This window comes from Chenopodium album, chromosome 9 (assembly GCF_948465745.1).
Source record: "Chenopodium album chromosome 9, dcCheAlbu1.1, whole genome shotgun sequence".
NCBI classification, from domain to species: Eukaryota; Viridiplantae; Streptophyta; class Magnoliopsida; order Caryophyllales; family Amaranthaceae; genus Chenopodium; species Chenopodium album.
In genome coordinates, this window is record NC_137842.1 from 997,535 (window position 1) to 1,010,817 (window position 13,283).

Here is a 13,283-nt window from a genome sequence, read left to right on the forward strand (position 1 = left end):
TAAAAATAAATGGATTTTCTTCCATTAAAATGATCTATTGATTTCATTGTATCAATTTTGTTAGGACCTATTCTCTTCAGCTTAATCTCAGTTTAGTTCAGTTCAACTCTAATGAGTTCAGTTTCTAATTTTTTTTTCTCTCATAAACAATTCATTTCAATTCAACTCTATTCAATTCGATTTAATTCAGCTCTAATCAGTTCAGTTCAGTTCAACTCAATTCAGTAAATCATAACAGACCCTTAGTCTCAAAATTAATTTATAGCTCACCTTATTTTTACTATTTCAAATTTAGGCATAAGAACATATAAATTCTAACATATATATTAATTAATTATATCATTTTATATGTACCTTTTTTGTTGTTATTTTTTTTTTGGAAGACTTGTTATTTTTAATTAGTTATGCAATGAGAATATTTATGAAATTACATACTTGTAATAAAAGGATGTTGCTAACAAGCACCACGGGGCTCTTGTTAGCTTTTGTCTTAATAAAATGCACATTATTACGAAATTAATAAGAGTACAAGACCCTAAGTAATACGAGTATGACTTTTAAAAAAAAAAATCTACATATATAATATAAAAATTTTACAATATTTCACGAAGTTGTATGACTAGTGAGAATATAAAACTATTGTCGTGCCTTTCTCATTGATTAAACGTTCATATATTGATATATATACAATAATATTCTAGGTTAAAATATTGTCGTGCCTTTCTCATTGTTTAAATCTGCAACATTTCTCAATTTCATTAGGATTGAACCAATCAAGTTTGTTCTTTAATTTCTTTTCCTTACACTTTTTTTTTCCCTTTCTTTTAAGATGTGTATATCTGATCTCATTCAGACAATAAGACATTCAAGGGGTTTTGGCTTAAAATTAATAATCAATTTTTCATTGTTGAATTAAAATAGGTGTACGATACGTATAATTTGATAGTGAGCTTTTCGATCATTATAATTCAGTTGGATTATGTTAGTTGTACGTGATTTGTACATGATTTTTATTGAAATCGTAGAATAACTGATTGAGATAGAATTGTTAGTATGATAAAAAAAAATTATTTTGGAGTATCATTATGTAAAACAAGAAAAATAATAAGTAATTTTCACTAAAGAACTTATTATTTTTAATATTTATTTGTTTTTAAAAAGCAATGTAAAACAAAAATAGCTGCAGGCTTGTACAGTACTAGTGTACTACTACTGTAACGATTAAATATTTAGTTTTATTCTATTTCCTAAACACACAAAAATAATCGTTATATTCTAACGGATAGTCACTTCTAATGAAGTCACTTTATAAAGCTCCTTAAACTAGGGTTTATTTCTTGGATAACGCTGGGTAAAGACAAAAGTATTTTATTTAGAACAATCCACTTTATCACTTAAGAAAATAGAAATCACCAACTTCTTATAAACATCTTCTCTTTCTCCAATCTCCTAAGAACAAACTCTCTTTCTCCAATTACAATGGAAGATTTTATACCTCCATTTGTCACAATTCCAATGATCTTCTTTCCTGAAGTTGGGGGTAAACTCCTCGTCTTTTTTTTTTAAAATAAATTATTTTGACTAATTTTTTTTTTTGAAACATAAGTAACACTTGTTATTTTTTGTTGTTTAATGTTTACAGTACAAATTTCATGATTATACCGTCTTGCAAAGCTTAGGATCCGGAGGTTTTGGACATGTGTATTTAGTAGAGGGAGAAGATAAGGAGCGATTCGCTTTGAAATTGATTCCAATCAAGAATAGGGAGTTGTCTAAAACAATGATAAGAGAAATATCACTACTTTATGACACTGACCATGAAAACAGTGTTAGGTACTGTATATGATATTTCAATTTTTTTTTTTTGAATTTTCTATATTTGGTTGAGATATATTAATTTGTATTTTAGGTTGAAAACTATGTTGGTTGAAGGAGTATACTTATGCTTGATAATGGAATACGTCGACAAAGATCTGCAAAATGTAACATTTCCTATAGAGAGTAAACGCACAATTAAGGTTTGTGTTTCTATTTATTGTTGAAAAAAAATTAATAAATGTAATTGCATTTTAAATTTGTTTTTGAGATGGAGTAGAACACAAAATTAATAAATTAAAGTTGCATTTTAAATGTTTTTTGTCGCATTGAAAATTAAGTATATATGAAATTATGATTTTGGTGGGTTAACAACAATTATTTTTGGAAGACTACAATTTTATACTACGGTATTGTCATCTTAAAATATGTATTGTCATTTAAACCAAATAAGGCTATCTATACTAGAATTCATTAGTGGAAACTGGAAAGGTGCACAAAAATGACAATCTTACTATGGTAGATCTCTTAATGTTAGATTATAAATTACCGAGAAGTGCAACACTAACTCATGACTATCTAATTATGTAAAGTAACAACAACATGAGTAAATGACAATAATATTTGTGTTCATGACTAAAAATTAAAATTTCAGACAATTGTATCTTGTCTCATTGTAACAACAATAACTCATGAATATTTGTGTTAATGACAATAAATTAAATTTACTTCCTTTCGTAAATGGCCGGCTATATTCAATACTTTATAAGTTGTATTATAGATGAATTAGTAATTACATTAACCAATTTATATTGTCATAACAAAATAACCAACTTAATAATAATATAACCAGGTAAAGACAACATACCCAAATGGGGATATAACAAACCAATACTTATAACAATATTTTTCTACTTCTTTTTTAAACTTAAATTTTCTTTTTGATCTTATCAAGGTAGTATTTTTAAATAGATATCGGTAAATGCTAAACACAAACATCTTTATATAGATTTCAAAAAAAAATAAAATACATCTTCATATAATTGGCAAAGATTTACTATATAGGAAAAAATGGGAAACTATATTTATAACCACAAAGGTTGGAAATTTATTCATAAACTTCATTTTTAACTCAATAAACTACTCCGTATTATGGTTTATTTTCAACGTATTACTTATTTCACATATATAGCCCTTTACTAACAACATATGACATATACTGAATAATAATCATTACTAGCAAAAGTTGACAAATATAATGGATTAATGGAGAATAATCATTAGTAGCAAACTTTTACACAATATGATAATATGGGTAATCATTTGATCAAATACATATAAATATTCTTGTAAAAAAAAAAACATATAAATATTGACATAAATAATTTATTTAATTACATTTGTATTAAACTCAAATGGCACCTTAATTCTGTATTTTACAATTTTTCTTCTAATATATTGTCATATATGTTAATCAAATAGTCATTTTCAATAAATTATCTGTCATAATACAAGTATTAAATTTACACACACATTATGAATTTAAAATATATGTTGAATAGATCAAGTTAGTAACTTGAATAGGAGTAAAAAGGTGCGAAAATTTAGGTGGGGATCTGCCCGGATTCCAAGCTCAGGATGCCTCTATCAAAGAGTAAATGTGTAATAAATGGAAAAATGTGCCTCCAAATGGAGGAAATCTCCCTATTTATAGGGTACTCGGGAATTGTGCCCCTGATTAGATCATCAAGCCCTAATTATTGGTGGGCTGCGCCGCATTGCGGTTTTCTCTGGATTTGGGCCATGAAGACCGCCTTTTTCCCATTCCTTTGGGGTGACACGTGTCAAACAGGGGTTGGTCCAGTTTGGACTAACCATGAGGTGAAACGTGTCACCTTCTGATTGGACCACGTGTCAGGGTAAAATTACCCCAAACAGTAAGCATGTCAATGTTTTGTTGTAGTTAACGAATCCCATGAACCAGAACTCAAACTCATCCGCGGTCACTACTTGTAGATTCTTTTGTGACGGCTTTTTCATGTTCTCGCTTTCATTCCATCTTTTGATCTTCCTTAATGGTATCACTATCTGCATATACATGAATATTATCACACATTAATTCAATTATTCAACATATATATACATCACCAAATTAGCATGTACATATATATATAATATATGATTTAGAGTTCCGTTTAGTTGCATAATGTAGTACCCTGTAGTGGAACCTAAGAGGTTCTCCGGTGGGGGAGGAAACTTTCGCGATTGACCTGTCACTGCAGAAGGCGAGTTTCTCTGAGGAGATGAATAGGTGGCCTGTTATTGCGCCTGCTGTGGTATACAAACTGCAACGAGAAGCCCTCAACAACCGCTCTCCTTCTCGAAGGCTAAACACTCTTTTGAATAACTTGTCAGCCTCCTACCAAGTTCAATTTCCCTTTCACTGCATAGTTTGAATAAAATAAATAACAATAAGTTAATTATAATCCTAATTCAGATTAAAAAAAAAATATCAGATGATTTTACATAAATGTAAGGGTAGGTGATCGTTTACAAAATATACGTACCAAGCTTGTTCATCGTGGTAAAAACTGAATCCACTTTACGATGTTTAGAAGTGATAAGCGACGATTGATCTACTTGGCCTATAGAAGGTCCAGGCAACAATTTAATGGTAGATGTTTTCTTGTTTGATCATAACTTAAATTTGACAACCCATTTCGAAGGAGGTGATCTCCTAGCATACTCTTCATACTCCTTGACTTAAACGCCTCATATGAAGGGTTTTAGGTACTCTGAGCGGAATTTCATGAATCTCATTCATACGCACCTAAACAGGATCTCATGCATATACAAATAAAGGATCACATAATAGTTTATAATTAACCTTTGATGCGTGAATTCCCAAGATTTCTTCTACCTTCTTGCGGAGATTAGAGCCCCAATTGTTGCTCCTCTAATATTGGTCCACAAGTGTAGATCGAACCTCTACCAATGCTAGTTGGACAGGAGAGATTAATATCCTCTTCTATGGAGAACTTCTAACCGGTTGTAGAGAGAGAGGAAGGGAAAATATTACGTTGTTTCTTTATGAGAGATGAATGTCGTTATATTTTTCCCCAAGCCCTTTATTATATACAATCATATTATCTAATTAGGGCAAGACCTATTCCTATCTTACTCCTTATGGCCAGTCATTCACTAAGCCCAACTTTTGGACTCGGTATTCTTGTTCGACCTAACACTGTAATGTGTGACCTCATAGGATCCATTTAGTTGGTATTGGTTTAACCCAATGATCAATATTGGTCTCTAGCAAGACGTAAAGACGACCCAACTAAACAAACTTATTATCTCCATAATACGATCCATATTATATTAGTAATTGCACGAGAGTCCAGGACACATTTCCTTCAATCTCCCACTTGTCTGAGACAAGCGTGCAATCTTCAAATTCCTTAAGTCTCTTAGTGTCCAATTTGGTAGTATGATTACATCTCTATGTCATCCATACTAGTACACAAATCGTGTCTTGAAATCCGAGTTCGAATTGCTAAACAAATGATTATCTAGTAATCCATTTGAGCACGGCCATGCATTTCCAATCCTTACTCTTCAAGAGGCTAAGACACCCATCCTATCTAACATAGGAGGACCTTTTCAATCTTGTGGCAACCAAAACTCCCACTCAACTTTTAGTATAACCCGAATGTTGCCTTTATAGTCCCCTTTTACGGCATGGCGTTTGATAGCATCAAAGTTACACTAATCATTGAGCTAAGTAGTGCTCCACTCATGTCTTAGGAATCTACTAACATAATTGCGAAGTTTTCAAAACTTCTAAGTAGGTCAGTTCGATCTGTATCAACCATACAAATTCATACAATTGACTGAACATCTCTATGTTCCCATAGCCCATGAAACTGCGCTATCAATCAATCTTATATGCTAATCCTTTTTAATAAGTCGTTTATGTCCAGTTTAACGACTTAGATTAGGAACTTAAATATTCCATGAATTCAGTTTACTTATGGAGTTTCATTCATCAAATCACGCATTTGACAAACCCATTAAAATTCATAAAATATCTTGGACATTTAATTTAATACTAAACCATGATTAAATAAGTATGAAACTTTGTTTCACATTGATAAACATAGGGAGAACACAATTGATAGTTTTGCAACTGTGTCCAATACACAATCAAAGCCATCTAATATGTTCAATTTCTATTGAACCTAATATGACTTTCATATTTAGGCTTCTGAAATAGTTTAGTTAACAAATTTTGAGACATTCTCTTCCATATGAACTTTGTGACCTTTTCTTTTATGATATTTTATCTCCATATACTTAGACGTTGCCTTTTTTTCTTCTCCAAGTACTTCAGGAAACTCTTAATTCTATGATTTCCTATATCACATATCAGAATTCGATTGAAAATTGCACACATGCATCTAATGAGTATAATGCGTAGCCTTTATGACGAATCCTTTGCAAATGCACAAGGAATGTCACTCATTCGCTAAATCTCATCAGTCTTTGCTTTGCACTGAGTCTTGATAAGCAATGTGCTATGCCACATGGGAATGAAACCTCTTTTGGAGTTTTCATGCTTGAACCTAGAGAGAACCTCATCTTTATAAGTTTCTCAATTAAGTTCAATCCTCTTTCAAGACCAATCTCAATAAATCTTGATTCCCAAGATGTACTCATTTAACCCTTAAGGTCTTTCATACAATAACAATTCATTAGCCATTACTTGACCTATTCAAGTATGGAAACATCGTATCTTGTAAGAAGGATGTCATCTACATACAAAACCAAGAAGACTACATAGCTCCCACTAAACATCTTGTATGTAAAAGCTTCTTCATTTTTAAGACTATCAAACAATTTGATTAACTTAGTAAATCAAAGATTTTACTCCATGATGCTTACTTCAATCCACTAATGGACTTATGAAACTTACATGCATTTCTAGGACTTCCTGGTCCTTCAAAATGTTAATGTGTATATCACATACACATTCTCTTTCATGAACAATTTCAAGAAAGTGTTTCGAACTCCATCAACCACATCACATAGAGTTGAAATCACTAGAAGAGTCTGAATAGATATATGCAATATTAGCAACGAAAGATTTCACCATAGTCAATACTATGAATTCGTTGAATCCTTTAGTGACTAATCAATGCTAAGAAAACATTTTTCCTTCCGGTTCTCTCCCAATTCATGCAAATCAACCAAGTGTCTCACACTCAATTTTTCAGTCATGGAAACCATTTCAGATTTTCATTGTACTAAGCTATTTTGGAGTTGTGACTCGTCAAATCTTACATTCAAAAATCAATATTTTAGAAATTCTTAACCATCGAACTTATTTCTCTGGCTTAGATTTACTAGACTTTGTGGGTTTATGCGCAACAAGTGAAAACTTATTTTCAATTAAGAACAACATAAGAAGAGTATACATGGAATGTGGCCCTTGACACATGGTTACATATCCCATTACATTAATGAGACCACGTGTTGTTGTTTTTGACATGGTGTGAATCATGCTCATTTGTTGGTTCTCTCGAACACCTTCGAGACTTATACTCCCACTTGCCTTATGAAAAAAGGCTCTCTTAGCATAGGGTAAGCCAGTTTGTTGCTCTTCTCGACCTTTTCGAGAATTACTCCCACTTGCCTTTTAGAAATAACATCTTTTTCAAAAGGCACCAGTTAGAGCAACAAACAATTTGTCCTCAAAACATTTTGTGGTTGTAATACCCTTTTATTAAGCTTTAGAATTCAACATTGCACTAAACAGTTTAATACAAGTTTCTTATTCTTAAATTTGTAGAAAAACAAGATAAGAACTTCTCTTATCCATATTTTATCTGATGTTTTATCTACATTGTGATTTGACGCAGTCCTAATTAGTGTAAAAAGCTCATTTTAAAAGTGTATCCTTAGAACTATTGTTTGGAACATAGGTACAGTTCATCATGAATTATGCTATATCTTATATAGTTTAATTTCTCCATTTGAAAAACATTTTCTCTTAGTGGAGTAGGTTGTAAACTGATTTTACAATACTTCGGATGATCATCAAGTTCTTGGCTCAAATGCTCATCACTACGATCACATCGTAAATGCTTTTGAATTCTTGCCAAGTTAACAATTTGACTCAAAAGTAAACTGTTATGATCATATCGCAATGTTTTATTTCCTTGCCAAGTCTCTTTTATTCTTCATTTTGAACCTTATTGAACTCCTTCAAAATTTTCAGATTCATGCTTCATGTAAGCATGTGTGATCATATTTAAATGAAGTGTCCATGTTCATCTCTAGCCTTTGAACCTTAGATTTCTTAATTACATCGTTATGTATTCAACCATGGGTTCACGTCACCTTTTCTCCAAAAGATAAACTTTTCAATCATCAAACAACAATAAGATTTGCATACATCAATGGATTCATAATCTTATGATGTTAGAAGTCCATCCCTTTGGAGCTTCCGTATGCAGTTCTATTTTATTTTGATCAAATTGACATTTCTAGAAGTGATTCATACATAGAAATGGTTCATCTATATCTAACATATAGAACTCTTTAACCTATTTAGCGTTTCAAAACATCCCTTGATTCAACTAAGCACAAAATAACATTTGTTCGATGCTTTGAATCTTTGACATTCAGTGATAACTGCAATGGAATGATGTTTTGATTATAGCAAGAACGATTATTTATGTCAATACTAAACTATATATAGTTAAGTGAAATGTAAAGACATACATGTAAAACAACATTTGTTTCTCACATTGTAGATTTACTTTTTCCTTATCCAAGTTTCAACTCTTTAGCTCAATCTCATTCTTCAATAAGAGAGTTAATCTTGACATCACATGTCAAATAAGTAGATTTTTGCTAAATCAATTTCTATAACTACTTGATGTGGAACATTTCCATTCTTTACCTTCCAACTGTACTTTATGGGGTAGTTTTCAATTTCTTGGAGCTAGTCCTCAATTTAAACATTTGCTATTCATAATAGCACTTGACATTTTAGCAGCCTTGTGATTAAGAATTGACAAATTATTTGTCTTTTCTTTATCCTTTGGCTTTTATTGTAGTCCCCATCCTTCTTAACCCTTTCCCATTTGAACCATCTAGAACATTTCTTTTAAGCTCAAAATGATACTATGCTAAACTACTTTAAGCATCTTACATAATTTTGCCAAAACCATTCAACACAATTCATGTTGGAGTTTAATCTTGTATTTAACACCGCATGCAATAAGTGAAGAATGATGTCACTTAAATTAGTCAACATTTGACAGTATGAAAATCCATGTAATTCACCATGCCAATCATATTGATCAAAGATAAAGAAAAATACTGGGTTCTTCATGTGAGTCACACTCATGTTGTCTTTAGAGGTCTTGTACCTCTCCATCGAGTCCAATCACTTGAAGCGTTTTCAAAATGAGTCAATGGTGGAGCCATTCAATTATTCAAACTTTTTGAGCTCTTGGAAGCTATTATAAGACATGTGACATTATTAAATAGGTTTTTAACACTCCTTTTAGCCTTAAAAACCTTCTTAGCAAAGCATGGATAATGATTTACGGATACTCTTTTAATTTTGAGAACGTTTCTCAATATTTCTTTCAATCGAGGAGAAATATATAACACGAAAATTAATCAATAAAGACATAATATTTGCAAATAAATACAATGTTCAACTATGTTAATCAAAGTAGTTTATGATTCAAACATCCTTTGAAATTGTTTTAGGTACTCTGAGCGGAATTTCATGAAACTCATTCATACGCACCTAAACAGGATCTCATGCATATACAAATAAAGGATCACATAATAGTTTAGAATTAACCTTTGATGCGTGAATTCCCAAGCTTTCTTCTACCTTCATGCGGAGATTAGAGCCCCAATTGTTGCTCCTCTAATATTGGTCCACAAGTGTAGATCGAACCTCTACCAATGCTAGTTGGACGGGAGAGATTAATCTCCTCTTCTATGGAGAACTTCTAACCGGTTGTAGAGAGAGAGGAAGGGAAAATATTACGTTGTTTCTTTATTAGAGATGAACGTCGTTATATTTTTCCCCAAGCCCTTTATTATATATAATCATATTATCTAATTAGGGCAAGACCTATTCCTATGTTACTCCTTATGGCCAGTCATTCACTAAGCCCAACTTTTGGACTCAGTATTCTTATTCGACCTAACACTGTAATGTGTGACCTCATAGGATCCATTTAGTTGGTATTGGTTTAACCCAATTATCAATATTGGTCTCTAACAAGACGTAAAGACGACCCAACTAAACGAACTTATTATCTTCATAATACGATCCATATTATATTAGTAATTGCACGAGAGTCCAGGACACATTTCCTTCATCAGAAGCATTCATTTTACCTTAATTGCGATAATAAAATCAATCTTTGAGACTATTGAGAAGTTTGTTTACGATGATGGAGCAAATAGTGTGTATTTTGGTAGTTGGTGGTGGAAAGGGGAGTTTGTGAAGGTGAGACTAAAGTTATATATATAAGGGTTGTATGAAATATTTTGTACAATTTTTTAAAATAAAGATTAGGTGGAATTAGTCATCCATGACTCAGCAAAAGGAAAACTAAAAGTAAAAATTTAGGGCCATCAATTTATTTACTTGCTAAGTAAAGTTGGTGATGTGATGATTCAAATCCATTCATATATTTTGATTGGCTTTTCTAAAAGTGATGACGAAAAATTATGTAATATTTTCCATCTTTAAATAATTAATTAGAGTGACATTAAAGCACAAATAGATCATAGAAATATAATCATTCGTGTTTAAGTCTTTTAGCTATTGAGTCGGCAGCGTTACTTTCTAATGCAACCACCTATCACACATTGCACCTTTCTATTTTCTAACATACCCTATTGAAGTCAAGGAGCTAATTAAGGGTTAATTAGTTTTCTAATTAAAAATTAACCTTATCTGTTTTAAAATTTGTGAATTAAACATTAGTGGTATGTAGAGCTGTCAAAAGTTGACCTGACCCAAAATACCGACTCAAACCCAATTATTAACCGACCCATCTGAACCCGAAAAAATGGTGACCCAAACTCGACCTGACCCGACTCGTTTTAACCCGTCAAAATCCGAATTTAACCCAACTTGTTACTAACCTGAATTGAATTCAACCCGACCCATTCCTAACCCGACCCGAATTTAACCCAACCTGTTACAAATCCGACCCGAAATCAACCCGACGTGTTATTGACCTGAACCAAATTCAACCCAAGTTGTTATTGACCCGACCCGAATTTTACCAGATTTATTACTAACCCGACCCAAAAATTCAACCCAATCTATTACTAACCCGACTCAAAATCAACACGACTTGTTATTGACTCGACCTAAATTCAACCCAAATTGTTCCTGACCCGATTTCAAATCACCTTAAATGCAATTAAGACCACCTTACTATTGTTAATCAAAGCATTTTGTCTAGGGAGACCAAGTCGGTCTAACAAGCAAAAGAAAAGAGCATCATCTTCAAGCCTACCACGAACATAACAACAAATAATGATCTAAAAGGTTCCAAACGAAATTATATGACCCCGAGATATATCCCCTAGAATTTCAAGAATTTTCGACACCGAGCTTCGAAATCTCCAAAATTTCTCAAAAAGCGTGGATATTTCAATTTTGGAATTTTTTGATTTTTTTTGCCCGGATATAAAAATTGCCAAAACGTTTACCATGGTCCCAAAATCCCAAATACCCTCTGAGAGTCCAATTGGGTGGATGGAACCATCCAACTTGCGCCGATTTCACTAACTCAAGCCTACCACAAACATTTATGACAACAAATAATGATTATATATGGTTCCAAACGACTTTATATTGTCCCGAGATGTATTCCCTAGAAATTCAAGACTTTTAGACACCGGGCCTGGAAGACTCTAAATTTTTTAAAAAGTGTGGACATTAGTCTTAAATTTTAGAATTTTTTGACTTTTTTCCGCCCGAAAATAAAAATTGCCGAAATGTTTACCATAGTCCATAATACCCTCCCAGAGTCCAATTGGGTAGGTGGAACCATCCAATTTGCCTTTAAATGACCAATTTACAAATTTACAAGTTCCACCGATTTTATTAATTCAAGCCTACCACGAACATTTTTGACAACATATATAATGATCATATATGGTTCCAAACGGCATTATATGACCCCGAGATTTATCCTTTAAAATTTAAAGGATATTCGACAACGGGCCCCAAAACCTCCAAAATTTCTCAAAAAGCGTTGATATTAGCCTTCAATTTTAGAAATTTTTTACTTTTTTTCGCTTGAAAATAAAAATTGACGAAATATTTACCTTGGTCCCTAATACCCTCTGGGAGTCTCATTGGATGGGTGGAACCATCCAATTTTCCTTTAAACGACAAATTTACCGATTTACATCTTGCACCGATTTCATTAACACAAGCCTACCACGAACATTTATGACAACATATAATAATCTTATATGGTTCCAAACGGCATTATACGAAACCAAGATGTATTCCCTGGAATTTCAAGACTTTTCGATACCGAGTCCCGAAACCTTCAAAATTTCGCAAAATGCGTGGATATTAGACTTCAATTTTGTAATTTTTTGAATTCTTTCGCTCGGAAATAAAAATTGCAAAAATGTTTACATGGTCCCTAATACCCTCCGGAAGTCCAATTGGTTGGGTGGAACCATCAAATTTCTTTTCAAAGGGGCAATTTCCCGGTTAACAACTTGGACCGATTTCATTAATTCACCAAGTATATAGTATTGTTTTGTTCTTTAAACAATATGATCTCTACATATGACTGAAGGCATAAACACTGTTATCACATATGAGGGCATAAAAAAAAGGGTTTTCACATACTCTCACAAGACTGTTGCAAGAGAAAAGAAACTATCAACACCAATATTACGCACAACCAATACTCATCTACACCTCTGAAAACGGAACTGTTATAAACTTTACACTGAAAAGAATAGGTCACCTACCACGAACATTTATGACAACATATTATGGTCATATATGGTTCCAAACGGAATTACATGACCCCGAGAAGTATCCCCTAAAATCTCAAGGATTTTCGGTACCTGGCCTCGAAACCTCAAAAATTTCTCAAAAAGCATGGATATTAGCCTTAAATTTTGAAATTTTTTGACTTTTTTCGCCTGTAAATAAAAATTTCTGAAATGTTTTCCATTGTCCCTAAAAATATTCGGGAGTCCAATTAGGTGAGCGGAACCATCCAATTTGCCTTTAAATGGCGAACTTACCGGTTTACAACTTGCACTGATTTCATTAACTCAAACCTACCACGAACATTATGACAACATATAATGATCATTTATGGTTTCAAACGACATTATATGTAATACCCCAAAATTTCCTTTGCTAGTATAATCTTTTAAAT

At 32.5% G+C, this 13,283-nt stretch overlaps 1 pseudogene; it reads right to left on the reverse strand.

The window, feature by feature from the left end:
- Positions 1-3,729: 3,729 nt before the first annotated feature.
- On the reverse strand, positions 3,730-6,793 carry LOC145559251 (GEM-like protein 4; annotated as a pseudogene).
- Positions 6,794-13,283: the final 6,490 nt, after the last annotated feature.